The sequence below is a fragment of the Ictidomys tridecemlineatus genome, chromosome 4, assembly GCF_052094955.1.
Source record: "Ictidomys tridecemlineatus isolate mIctTri1 chromosome 4, mIctTri1.hap1, whole genome shotgun sequence".
In the NCBI taxonomy this organism is placed as follows: Eukaryota; Metazoa; Chordata; class Mammalia; order Rodentia; family Sciuridae; genus Ictidomys; species Ictidomys tridecemlineatus.
In genome coordinates, this window is record NC_135480.1 from 112,242,600 (window position 1) to 112,255,214 (window position 12,615).

Here is a 12,615-nt window from a genome sequence, read left to right on the forward strand (position 1 = left end):
AATCTGGATGGTTATATTCACTCTGTGATATGGGCAACCATTTTTAGCAGTATTACTCCCAGATATAGAAGAAGAAACCAAAGACCAGAGATGCCAAGTGACTGATTCATTCACAGAGCCAGAAAGTTGGAATTCAGTCTACTGTAGTGCACAGTTGATATGATATACGCTTAACCTTGCATTTAATTATTAGCTGAAATCCTTGCTTTGTGACCTTCTTTGGTAGACTAGAAGGCCAGCAGTGTATATTCTGCAAGACCCTCATGATGAATGGCCAAGGGGGTCACCCCTCATACATGATTGAAGACACGCTTCATAGGGATTGGAAAATTCAAATTCTTTTTGACAAAACATTATTGCAGAGGAAAGAGCAAGCACTTGTTGAATGTACCAGAAACTGGTAGGGGCTTTGTGGGACTTATTTCACTCAGTTTTTACTGTGACCCCATGAAGTAGGTACAATTATCTCTATTTTATAAGAAAGAGAATTTTTTTCCCCAGTGCTGGGGATTGAACCTTGGGCCTTGTGCATGCTAAGCACATGCTGTAGCACTAAGCAGCCCCAGCCACTTAGAGATATTAAATAGCTCATAGGAGGCAGGACTGGTATGATCCAGGTCCCAATCCAATGGTTCTAACACAAGTTTCCTAAGGATGTGGCCCATAAAATGAATGAATTCTGAGATGTACAGTAGGGGAGGCCTCGAGAAAGAGCTGCCGTTTTTCTACTTCCCTTCTTTTCTTCCTCACTTGCCCTTTCTTTGCTGGGTCTTTCCTTCTTTTTCTTGTGTCTATAAATATTCATTAAGAGCCTATCATGTTCTGGGCACCCTATTAGGAGCTGGGGACACAGCATTCAAAGTCTGTACACCCAGGGAGGTGGGGGGAGGTGGACAGAAACTAAAAAGGAACCACACAAACACAGCAATTATAGATTGTGATAAGGACCAAGACAGGAACAGTAACTAGAGTGACCTTGAAGAGTACAAGGAAGCAGATGGACACTGGGTGCTGAGAGTGCTGTGGTAGCAGCCCCAAGATGAGTGAGGAAAGACCCTCATCCAATGGGGGGCTCAAATCCTGCCCCCTCACAATCCTCCCTCCTGCAGAGGGCACTGCTATGACAGTTTTAGCATTTCAGATGGCACAGAGTCTCGGTGAGCTCTGGAAGGAGACCTTTCTCTATACTAGAGTGGACTTGGGTCAAGCCTCAGTTTTCTCATCTATTAAGTGACAATAATATCTACCTCTTAGAGCCATTGTACAGATTAAATGCAGCAGTTTTGGGGAGAATTCTGATGGACAAGTGACATGCTATATATAAAGGTGACTTGAATTTCTAGCAAGAAGGAGTTTAGTTAGACCTAAGGAAGGACTTCTGCTGGAAAGGACCATAGATCACTATGGCAGATTACCAGTAAAGAAGCTTACTAAGTTGTCCATTTAAAACAAAAGTAGTAACTCCCTGTTGGACATCAATGCCTGATCATTCGTAGTATGAGAAGAATACATGAATTAATATAAAAATGAATAAATTTTTTTAAATGTAGGAGTGACTTGGGAGGTGAGATGACTTAAGGAACTCAGGAAGATTCTCTCTGAGGAAAAGCCATCAAATGGACTATGGAAAATCAGCCTGTTCCCGCTGCAAGGGTGGGTCCCTGTGGCCTATACCTGCTGGTCTGAGGGGCCTGGAAACACAGAAGCCTGGAAGCAGGGTGACTCCAAGGGGCAGGCAGGATGCAATGAGAGTAGAAAGAAGAAAACTTTGTCCAGAGCTGCTTAGAACAGTAAGATGACTTCAAAACCCAAATATGACACATGGAAAATACTATAGAGACCATGAGACCTGGCTTTACTGAATCCACTGTCCAGTGAGCATCCACTGTCCAGTGAGCATCCGCTGTCATGTGACTGGGGCACACCACTGCTCCTTTCCTGATGTCATAGTTTCCTTTTCTAAGTGCTGGGCATTACATTGCTGGGGTCTGCTTAGAATGCTATGAAAGCAATTACATAGTTTGTGCAATGTGGGGGATTTTTTTTTTAACTCCAGGGCTGGAAATGTCAACAATACAGAGACAGAGCTAGCATCTCTCTGTCAGGTGTTATGTCTTCTCTTCATCCCAAGAATGGCCCACCCTCTACTCCCTATACTTCACTGAAGAAGTATACATTGCATTGTTGTATCTGTGTTTAGAAATTAACCCATCTAATTTACAAATTAGGCTGTGAGCATCTTGAAGGCCCCTCATCCATGTGGCTAAGTGGGTTAAGGCAGGATTTAGTGTAAAGCCAGCTTCTGCCCTTGGCTCTTTCCTGGAATGAAGCGCTGGCGAGAGGACTGGATCAGGACTGTTTCCCCAAACAGCACTCGCTGCACAGTGATGGAGGATCAAGAATCCTAGTATGTGTCCATGTACCATTCAGAGACATGCATTAAAATATTCAGACCAGAAAAGAGACTTGCCAGAGAGAGAAGGCAAGAGCCACAAGCAATGAGTAAAGAGAGATGTCCCTGGGGCCTCAGACATTAAGGAAGCTGCAAGAGAAATTGGTTTTGTTGTTGTTGTTGTTGTTGTGTTTTGTCTTGGTTTGGTTCTGTTTGATTTGGTTTCTTTGCAGTACTGCACAAGACAGGGCCTCAAACCTGCTAGCCATGCTCTACCACTGAGCTACACTCCCAGTATTGGAATTTATACCCAAGTTCATTAATGGGGAGACCCAGGCAGCCTGAAAAGATACACAGCAAAATAGCCCACAGGGACCATCAGCAGTCCAAGTTTAAACCACAGACCATTGGAAACACTGTTGTGCTGAAAGACACTTTAGCGGGGGACAAGTGGGACTTCATGTCCATGGTATAAGAGCACAAGACGAAGGGTGACAGGCTTATCATAAGACTTCCAAAAGCACTAATGCCTGCCCCACCCCCAAGCAGGTGGCCATCAGCACCCCTTCCTAGGGAAAATAGCTGCAGACTTCATATTGATAAGAGCATCATGGCCAGCAGTTCATCTTCATTTCCCTCGGAGATTTCTCCTTGTCTCACAGCATCCCTGCAGACCCAAGCATCCTCCTAACATCAACCCCAAAGCTCTCAGCTAAGGTTTAAACCTAACTTCATCTTGTCTTTAGAGGTATGAGGAAAACATCCCTTTGCATATTAGGAAGGGTTTCAGCCCCCAATCCTCGATGGTCTCTTTGGTCTCCTCTGATGACTGCCCATTTGCAGCTTAATTCAGTGCACCTGGAGTCAGCCCTGTGGAAGGAACCTGCCTGCCCACTCTGCTTTGAGTGCCCAGTTGGCTCCACTCACACCTCTCTAGCACCAGACTGCACTGGGGCTCTGCCTTCTCCCACTCCTCCCCTCACGGTCACAAGATACAGGTGATCCCCAACTTATGGTGGTTTTGCCTAGGATTTTTCCATTTTATGACACTGTAAAAGTGATACTGGATCAGTAGAAACTATTCTTTGAATCTTGATCTTTTCCCAGGCTAGCAATACATATTTGATACTCTCATGAGTTCTGAGTCTGTAGTTCCAGGTCTGGCACTTAATCAAGAGAAGTAACAACTACTCTGCAGTGCACTGCATTGCTGAGCCAGGCTCTTCTGTAGGTCAGCCGAGTGAGATGCATTTTCAACTTATCATATTACCAATTTATGAGGGGTTTATCAGGTTACGATATATTGAAAATGGAATTTGTAGAAATTCGCACCATTAACTGTGAAACACCCAGCCAAAGAATGCACACATTAATAAGGTGATTAAAATCCAAATTCTGTGCACATCTCTCTCTACTTGTCAGCAGCTTCTTTCCCTGGTGGACTTCACTCAGTCTGTCTCTTGACAGTGGTGAGCACCTGCACTAGCTGAGTGTGACTTTGATTCTTGTACACAATTGATTTGGGCAAGGCACAGAACGAGGAGAGCTCCTAGAATCTAAAGGGATTCTCAGACCTGTTCCAAATGAGCATTCTGAGTTAGGATTTCTTGTAACTTGTCTTCTCCTGTCCACTTAAGGGGCTAGAGAAATTATGGAAGGAGACAAACCTTTTTTTTTTTTCTGGATCTGTCCTACCAATAGATTGGGTGGGAAGTCCCAGTCAGGTAGAATGCACTTTCTGCTGGGCAACATAACAGATTCATGCTTGTCATGGCATCTGTCCTCCCAATGAGACTGACACTTTGGCAGAGCAGGGACTGTATTCACACTCTACACAAACCAGCATGGCATCGGCTTCTCAGAGGTCTTCTACTGTGATCCTATGACCATGCCTGTGCCTTATCTCTGAACCAGATTCAAGCTCTCTATATTTCATGCATAATTCATCAGCAGTCCAACCCCCTAATAGCATCAAAATACCCAGGACCCTGAAATGGTTGACTGTGCCTCCAAGCATGGGACGGGGGTCACTCTTATCTCCCTGAATATCTCATCATGGAGACTTTTCCTGTGAGAAGCTAACAGCAGTAATTCATAGTTACCAAGTTCTGTTGGGCTTCCCAAGGACAAATGGCAGATCTGGAAAGAGCCAGAAAGCTCCCAAGAATTTCATCAAGGGTAACGAACCATGAGACTTCCCTTAGGGGTAGTCACCTGAGAACTTTGGTTGTTCTAATTCTGCAAAGACCATATTAACCTGTTGCTTTCAGCTGGGTTGTGTTGTATATTTAAATCATCTCTCAGAGGATAAAGTTGCATATTGACATATCCCAGTAACTACAATTCCTGAATCTAAGCCAAAAAAACAAGTTTGTGCAAATGGAGATGAAAAGTCATGGACACTGGAAATTTCTGACTAGATGGAAAATTCTGGCTTGTATTTCAGAATATTCAGAAAGAATCTTCTCTTAGAAGTAAAGATGGTTCACATGTATCTAACCAGAAAGTAATGTTGACAAAGCACCCTACCCACAGAACACAGCACAGGGCAGATGCACACGGGCCAAGATGGATTCTGTTGCATCCTGGGAAACCATTTCAGGAAAATAACAACAAACTCCTTTGAGTAAGGGCATGTTGTTGGGAGAAATGTTAATTCAGATTCAGATCTTTGAGCAAGTAACTGTCTTCTATGGGCCTCTGTTTTCTTCCTTTGTACAATGGATGAGGGGGACTCCATGATTGTTTAAAATGAGCGTTTCAGTGCTATGTTTTTTTAATGAGATGATGTTGGGTTGGGTTTTGTATTTGACAGCTATAGCTCTTATAGGAGTTTTTGAGCTACTTGAGGCAGAGCATCTTTGGATTCTTAATTCTTTTCAAGTTGTCTATTTTCTGCACCATAGTGGGTTTCTTCTTCCTTTTTGTTTGAAAATAATTTAGGAGTAGTGTGTGTGTTTGTGTATCTCTGTGTGTGTGCATTGTTCCTTTTCTTCTTTGTTAGAAGATTCTGACAAGGCAATGGAAAGATGCTCAATACTCTCCCTGAACATCTCAGCAAGGATGGCTTAGGACCATCCTAGCTGGAGCAGGTGCACCCAGCACTCCTAGGACCCCTTGGCCCTCTTTACCCTAAAGATTACTTTTTGTTTACCATTAACTTTTCTAAGGATCTACCTTCCACACATTTCCACATAAATTCTCTGCATTTTTTTAAATGAAGATTCTTATTTCTTTGAATTCTGTTTTGTTTACCCAATTTCCACATTCCTATTTATTCATGAAGATTTCTGAAACACAAAATCCAGCCATCCATTTCGCTCTTTCAGAGCAGAGCTAATATCATTCATGAATCGTTTCTATTCCAGGAGGCAGAAACTGGAAAGACCTAGGCTTCTTTTCTCTTCACCTTTGGCTTGAGCTACACCCGCAGAGTTTTGTACTTTCTTTACCCAATCTGTAAAGTAGAAATGGTCTTCTTATTTGTAAAAATAAATCTAGTTTTTTAAATGAAGGTTATATGGTCCCTATGCTTTGTTACCCTATCACTTCTACCTCTGAAAAAGCCCAGCCAATATAGGGAAAAAGAGAAGGCAGTGAATATCCAAAGAAGCCATTAAAGTCAATCATCCTGTCCAATGATCCCAAATTAGCTATTGGGGGAATCTATTGATCTCTATGCTAATAATTCATTCAGTAGTGACTTGAGCTAGCCACATGATGCTTATTCTGGCATATTCTCCTCGGGCTTTACATAACCTATGCTGGAATCATTCTGTGTCACTGTCAGAACCTCAAAAGTCAGTTAAGCTCTAGGGACAAAGGTTGCCTTACAGTGGCTAGCCTGAAGTCAGTCAGGAATTAAACTACGGTGATTTTTCCAGACACTCTGAACTGGAGGACCTCACCATGTATTTCAAGGCCTATAACCTCACTTGCAAAGTGAAGGAAGAAGGGATGGATTGAGTCAATAGATCCAAGTCTGAATCCCAGCTCTTCCATGTACTACCTGTGTGTCTTGGGCCAGAGTCTCTCAAACAGGGCACACTGAGGGAGTGTTATGTATCCCAAGAAGATGATCCCCTCCGTCTCAAAGGTCAGGAATTGCCGAGACCATGTTCCCCCGGTGCGGCAGCCTCCAGGTTCATGGGCCTGCCTCATGAGCACCATCAGGTTCCTTGCAGCCAGGTGAGGAAAATTCAGAAGGCAGAATCAATTTCCCTTTGCCTCCCTGCTGAAGGGGACTGAGAAGTGTGGCTTCTCAGTGATCCCCAGGAAAGAATCAGCCCAGAGTCTGACCTTAGGCAGGGCAACAACCGGGCACTGAATGGTAGGAGCAGACACAGTTTACAGGGGTTCTGCTTTCAGCAACTCAGTTATTATTGCTGACTATTTTGGCTCTAGCCTACCATATTAAGGAGCAACACGTTCTTTGCCCTGACTCCTACAGCAGGGGTGACACGTGGTTTAGCATAGATTCATAAATAAGATTGACTACAGATCCAAGACAATGCCTCATGTAAGACCCAAGCGCCGAGGGGTAAAAGACTCAGGCTGAGACATGTCACTGTGCTGAAGCCTCACCTTACCCTGCAACGTGAGTGCATTTCATTGGTGTGGAAAAGAGGAGGAGGCATTTGAGAAGCCAGTTCCCTTCCCTACATAACCCTCACTATGGTAACTTCTAGGGAGCATACTAACTTCTCTCTCTGAGGGCACCATGGTCATGTGAGGGTTAAATGAAAAGAAAACGCTCTTTGCCATTCAAAGTACATTCATCATGTGAACACTGGGGACATTGCCACATCTCAGGCTCCACTTTATCCTCACCTGTCCCCTTCCACAGCCAATCAGCAGCTAGATCTTTACCTCTTGGCGATCTTCTGCCTGGTCTCCCTGGCAACGGTCTAACCCCACTCAGCCCACCTTGCATTTCACAGATGAGCAAACTTGCCACCATGTAACTGGGATCTTACCATGGTCCCCCACTGCCTCCCAGATACTGCTGAGCTCCTCTGTGTCACACATGGGCCCTTTATCACCTGCACTTTGTGTGTGCTCATCACCCACTCCTGACCCCACTGGGTACCATCCTGCCTGCCCAGGGCTTTTAGGATCATGAGTCCATGAAGTCTTCTATAGGCCAAGTACAAGGCTCTGCCCTGTGCATTTAGCAATTATCCCTCCACTACACTCTTGTGTAGCAGTCCCTCATCATCACAGCCTTCAGGCACATACCCCTCAACTTCAAGTGCCAGGTCACCACAGCAAAGCACAGTGAGCAATTAAAAGCATTTGTCAGGCCATTCAGTTTCCTAGGACCTAGAATAGCTCCCAGAACATTGTGTTTGTTTATTATAAGCTTGTCAGAAGGCAAACAAAGGAAAAAGTATGCATAATATTAATATGAATGAGAAGGACAAAAATGAAGAAAAGAAAGACAATAGCCATCATCAGCATTTTACATTGCACAGCAAAGAGGAGTTAAATGAGGGTTAAATCCAGGATCAAGCTGCTGAGACTATAAACAGCTCCAGAGAGGGCTCTATGAGAAGTCCATGAGAAGGAATTAGGAAGCCATCAATCCATGGATGCCACAGGGCAAGGAAAAGGCAAAGCATGTGAGTCACAGCTGAATCCTTGGGAAATCCCTGAGCCGTGAAAAGGTCCAGGGTATGTTTGTGACCTAGTACAGAAAAATGTCTTGCAGAGAAAAGTAAAGGGTCATGCATGGAGAATTTTGAGTCTCAGGTCTCCAGAGGAAAGCATGCTTGGCTATTATAAGCAACTTATGTTAAAATTCCTTAGAAACTCAGAGCAACCCAAAAGCTACCAATAGATTCAAAGTTCCAAAAACCCTTCACAAACAGGCCATATACTCTGGTTCTTTTTAAGTTCAGCCTTGCACTTAAACTTGGTTTGCTTCCTTAAGCAGAAAGAAATTCACCTTCACAACTGGTTATCAAACACAAGAGAGAAAAGACTTTTCTGATGGCCATACTTTTCCAGGTTCTCTCATCTCCACTAGACTTTTAAAAGCCGAAGTTGACTTAGAATATATTTACACAAAACACTGTAGAGGAATGAAATGCAAGTAGAGCCCTTGGCCAAAGGGAACCCTCAGAGACTGGACTGCCCCTCCAACACAAAAGTGTCTTGCAAACTCTTGTTTACCCAACCACTATATTTTGGTCCATTTTCTATGCCCAACCAAAGGGAGAAACTCCATTTTCTCTAATTGAAAAAGTTGCAGATTTTCTAATTTGCCAAATGCAAAAGATGAACTTCTTTTGAGCAACTGTGCCCTATCTATAAGATATAGATATTTGTAAAAGGAGCTCCATGCCTGTCAGAACATAGGGAAATAGTTGACATCATTGTCACAAAGCATTTGTCACAACAATATTTAGGAAGCTGAAAAAGTGTTGAGAAATCCAACCGCATTCACTTGAAATGGTGTAAAATTCTATAAGTGCTGTCAGGAAATGAAGTGAAGGTAAACAAATGTTTTACTAACTTGCCTTTTCCAGATAAAACTCCATGTTAGACCCCACTAACTCTTTTATTCTCTACTATAAAGATGAATACGGATCAAGAGATGCTGGAAGTACTCCATCAGACATAGAAGAGCTATACACATCGCTGCTGCAAGAAGACTTTAGAACCAAGTGTGTTGCAACCAAAGATTTTAATTTCCTTCCATCTGCAGGTCTGTGAAATGGCCCAGGGAAGGCAGGGTACAGCTCAGAGCTAATAATCACGTGTAATCAGCAGATCAGGAGCATCCAGTGAATGAATTAAAACCTTGCATTTATCCCCTGGAAGTGGATGGACAAGTCTGTCTAGATTTGAGATGAGGAAAACAGGACTAAGTTTCCCCAAGAATTAACTCCTGTTTTCTGTAAAGAGACAATGAGGCATTTCTCCCCTTACCTTGTGGATTGCCAGTGCAAATGTAGAGACAAAACCTCATTTTCTTGATCCCCAAGGAAGCAGCCAGATCCTTGACGTGAGCAAGTTCTTGAACTTTTGATCCAAGAGTTTGGGTGCCCCAGGTGAGGGTACTTGGAGCCCTGTTGGTTTTTATGAGTCTGTGGGTCAGCTCAGACCGGCTGTTGACTCATCTGTATTCAACAGCTCTCAAAGAACATAGTTTACTTTATAACCGGATCCAACAAGAGTAGGCGTGGCAGTTAAATGGGCTAGATACACCAAAGGTGTTGAGCTGCCAAGTCTAATTAAGAAAGATTTGTTTATGGAGCCAAGGTTCGGAACCAGGGGGACATTGCACTCATGCTCATAGGGACTAAATCAAATGCCTGAGATTGGGCACATGCGCACAAGGGGCTAGATGCTCCAAAGTGAGGAACCAGGGGCCCTCGAGGAGCCCTCCAAAGTCTTACCTGCCTGGGGACTAAGTCAACAATCCCAGAATGCCAGGCTGACCTAGCCTCCACTGGCCCTTCATTTGTCACTCCAGTCATAGGACAATGTAGAATTTTGTAACACAGGTTTTGCAGTAGACAGGCAGGGTTGAGACCCTGTTCCACCAACTGTATTACCCAGAGCAAATTACCTAGCTTCTTGCCTAGTCTGGGAAGTCTTGGTGGGAGGTAAGTGAGATGATGTGGGCAGTGCACCTGCCGTCAGTAAACATTGCTGAAACTGAATGTGCTCCACTCCCTAGAGTCATCTCCCCATAGTTCCTACTGGGACAAAGGAGTTTTCATCTTCTATCCCTTCTGAATGGCTCTCTTCCCACTGTTCCCCAGGCCACAATGTCCTCTACAAACCAGCGTGCTTCAGGACTGGTCACCCTCCAGAGCATATGAACATATTCCGTAGGAAGCTGCCATTTCACATGCAGCAGCAGCAGTGGGTAAATATGGTGGGCAGGCATTCTTTTCCTCTCTGATGATGGGAGATATCAGCCTTTACTTGAGAGTGGGAAATGATGCAAAGAGCAGGAGAAACATCCAAGTGGCAATGTAGCTTGGAGACCAAATGCTGAGGATTCTGACACCACTGCCTTCCACAGGAGAAAGGATACATCATGATGTTCACAGTGAGGTTAAAATGGAAATTGATGCAAAATTACATGGAGAAAAAGATTCTAGTTTCAAACACTTATAAATATAGCCAGTTGTTAAAGAGAAGAAAAAAATATATATAGTAGGTTGCTATGGTCTCAATGTTGAAACAACTGACAATGTAAAACTTGTAAGGCCTTTGAGAGGTAAATAAGTCAAGAGAGAACAGCCCTCAAGGATGATATTAGGACCCTTATAAAATGTTTTTGATGGAGTAAGTTCACTACCTTCTGCTGTAAAAACACAGCACTCATCCCTGCCTTATGCCATGTGAAAACTCAGTGTTCAAGGTACCATCTTGAAACAGAGACTGAGTGCTCACCAAACATAGAATCTGAAATTGCCTTGATCTTGGACTTCCCAGCCTCTAGAACTTTCCAGTCTATAAAACAGAGAGAAATAAATTTCTATTGTTTAACAAATTTTTCAGTCTCACATATGTTATTATAGCAGCACAAACTAAGAAATAAGTGGAAGAAAAACCACTACAGTAACATTTCCCATGTGAAGTTTGATTGATTACAAGAGAACTTACTAGGAAGCAGCAACAAGAAAAGAGATTCAAAGCTTGTGCTAAATATCAACTTTATTTTCCATGGAAGTCCTCCTTCTGGAAACGCCAGTTCCCAACCATTACTGCCTGTCCCTAGGTTTATTCCTTTCTCCAAAAGTACTTCCTTTTGCAAACCCCACTGCATGACTCTCTACTTACCTTTCCAGGTCTCTCAAATCCACCCAGTGGGATACTCCCAAACCCCAGATTAACCCCACTCCCTCTCCAAGCAGTTCCCCTCCCCAGTCTGGGTGTGGGGGCCACCAGAATACACCCTGCAGACCTCCAAATGCAAGGAGAGCAAGTGCTCAAGGGTCCTAGCTATGGTACTCTGAAGTGACCAAGCACAGAAGGATGCTAAGCTAGTCACTTCCATGAGAGGTGGGCTCTTTAAGGGTGACTTAGGCTAGAGAACTTCTGCAGGGGAAGTGAAATCTTCCTTAGACTCACCAGAGGTCTAGAACATTCCTGCAACCTGCTCTCCCTCTCTCCTTCATCCAAGGTCAGACCTGGGTGACATTTACTTCTGGCTTCCTGCCAGTTTCTCTCACCTGGGCATCTGCCCTTAATCTTTGCACTTTTAATGCTGTCTTTATGTCTCCTTCTTGTAGGACCTAGACTGGCTTATTGAGTTATTCAGACCAGATGGGAACTGTCATAGAGGTTGGTGGAACAGATATTGGGATCCCACAGAATATCTCAGGAAAAGATTTTCATGATCTAATATCCAGAGCAGCAGTCTAAGGAGTTAGATTGCCTGCCTCCCCTTACCAGTGTGACCTGTGGGGATCTTTTTATCCTCCCAGTTATCCAGCTGATGACTGTGGATGTGCAAATACACATACAAACAGCAACCTCTCAAATGTAAACCTTACTTCTCAGAGGCAGTACAGAATAGATACCAAATGAGGAAGATAAATGCTTTTGGAACCGCCTTATTCATTTGCAACACAGGTACGTCTTGCACAATGATATCTGAATATCTCATTATTATGCAGTCCAGGGAGTGATCTTACCTCTGTCCCCCACCTACTACATGCTCCCCCCACCACTTCAAAACTAGTCCCTTTTGTACCTGCCAGGAATGAAAAAAAAAAAAAAGAGGCCTGTTGCTAGGCAACCAGGAGGGCAGGGCTGATGCATTCTTTCTATTCCACAAATCTTGGTGATAATGAGCAAGTGAAGACATTTGACCTGAAGGATAGTTTCGCCTTTTGTAAAACCAGTGTGATTGTTTTCTTCATCTTTCCTCTTACCTGTGTGTTCATGGAGAAAATCTGTTCAGGTTCCAACCTGTGTGCTGCTTTATCACCTCTATGGTCAAAGAGAAAACCTGGGTCCTTTCTGGAGCAGCCCTTGGTGGCAAAGTGAGGGACAAGGCTCTCTTCTTCCCCTCCACCTCTCCCTTTCCCTTCCCCCAGTCGTCCTGGTCCCCCAGTGGCAGGCCACACTGGCATGCTGACAGGGAGAGAATCCCTATGCATCCACCTGGAGTCTCTTCACCTCCGCATGAGGTGAAGGTAGGGGGATTAAGGTAGGGGGAGTGGCTTTCTTTATTTTCCTTAAAGAATTTTGCAACA

At 43.9% G+C, this 12,615-nt stretch overlaps 1 protein-coding gene across 4 annotated transcripts in view; it reads right to left on the bottom strand.

Annotated features, from left to right (window-relative positions):
- The window catches only part of Kcnj1 (potassium inwardly rectifying channel subfamily J member 1), an 86,823-nt gene extending 77,285 nt beyond the window's left edge, over positions 1-9,538 (bottom strand). For 3 of the 4 annotated variants that reach the window (XM_078047318.1, XM_021730154.3, XM_078047317.1), the window contains exon 1: positions 9,326-9,531. The gene's annotated coding sequence lies outside the window, so the exon portion shown is untranslated. Of the gene's footprint in view, positions 1-9,325 lie in introns of all 4 variants that reach the window. The other variant, XR_013437995.1, reaches the window with a different exon arrangement.
- Between the last annotated feature and the right edge of the window lie 3,077 nt (positions 9,539-12,615).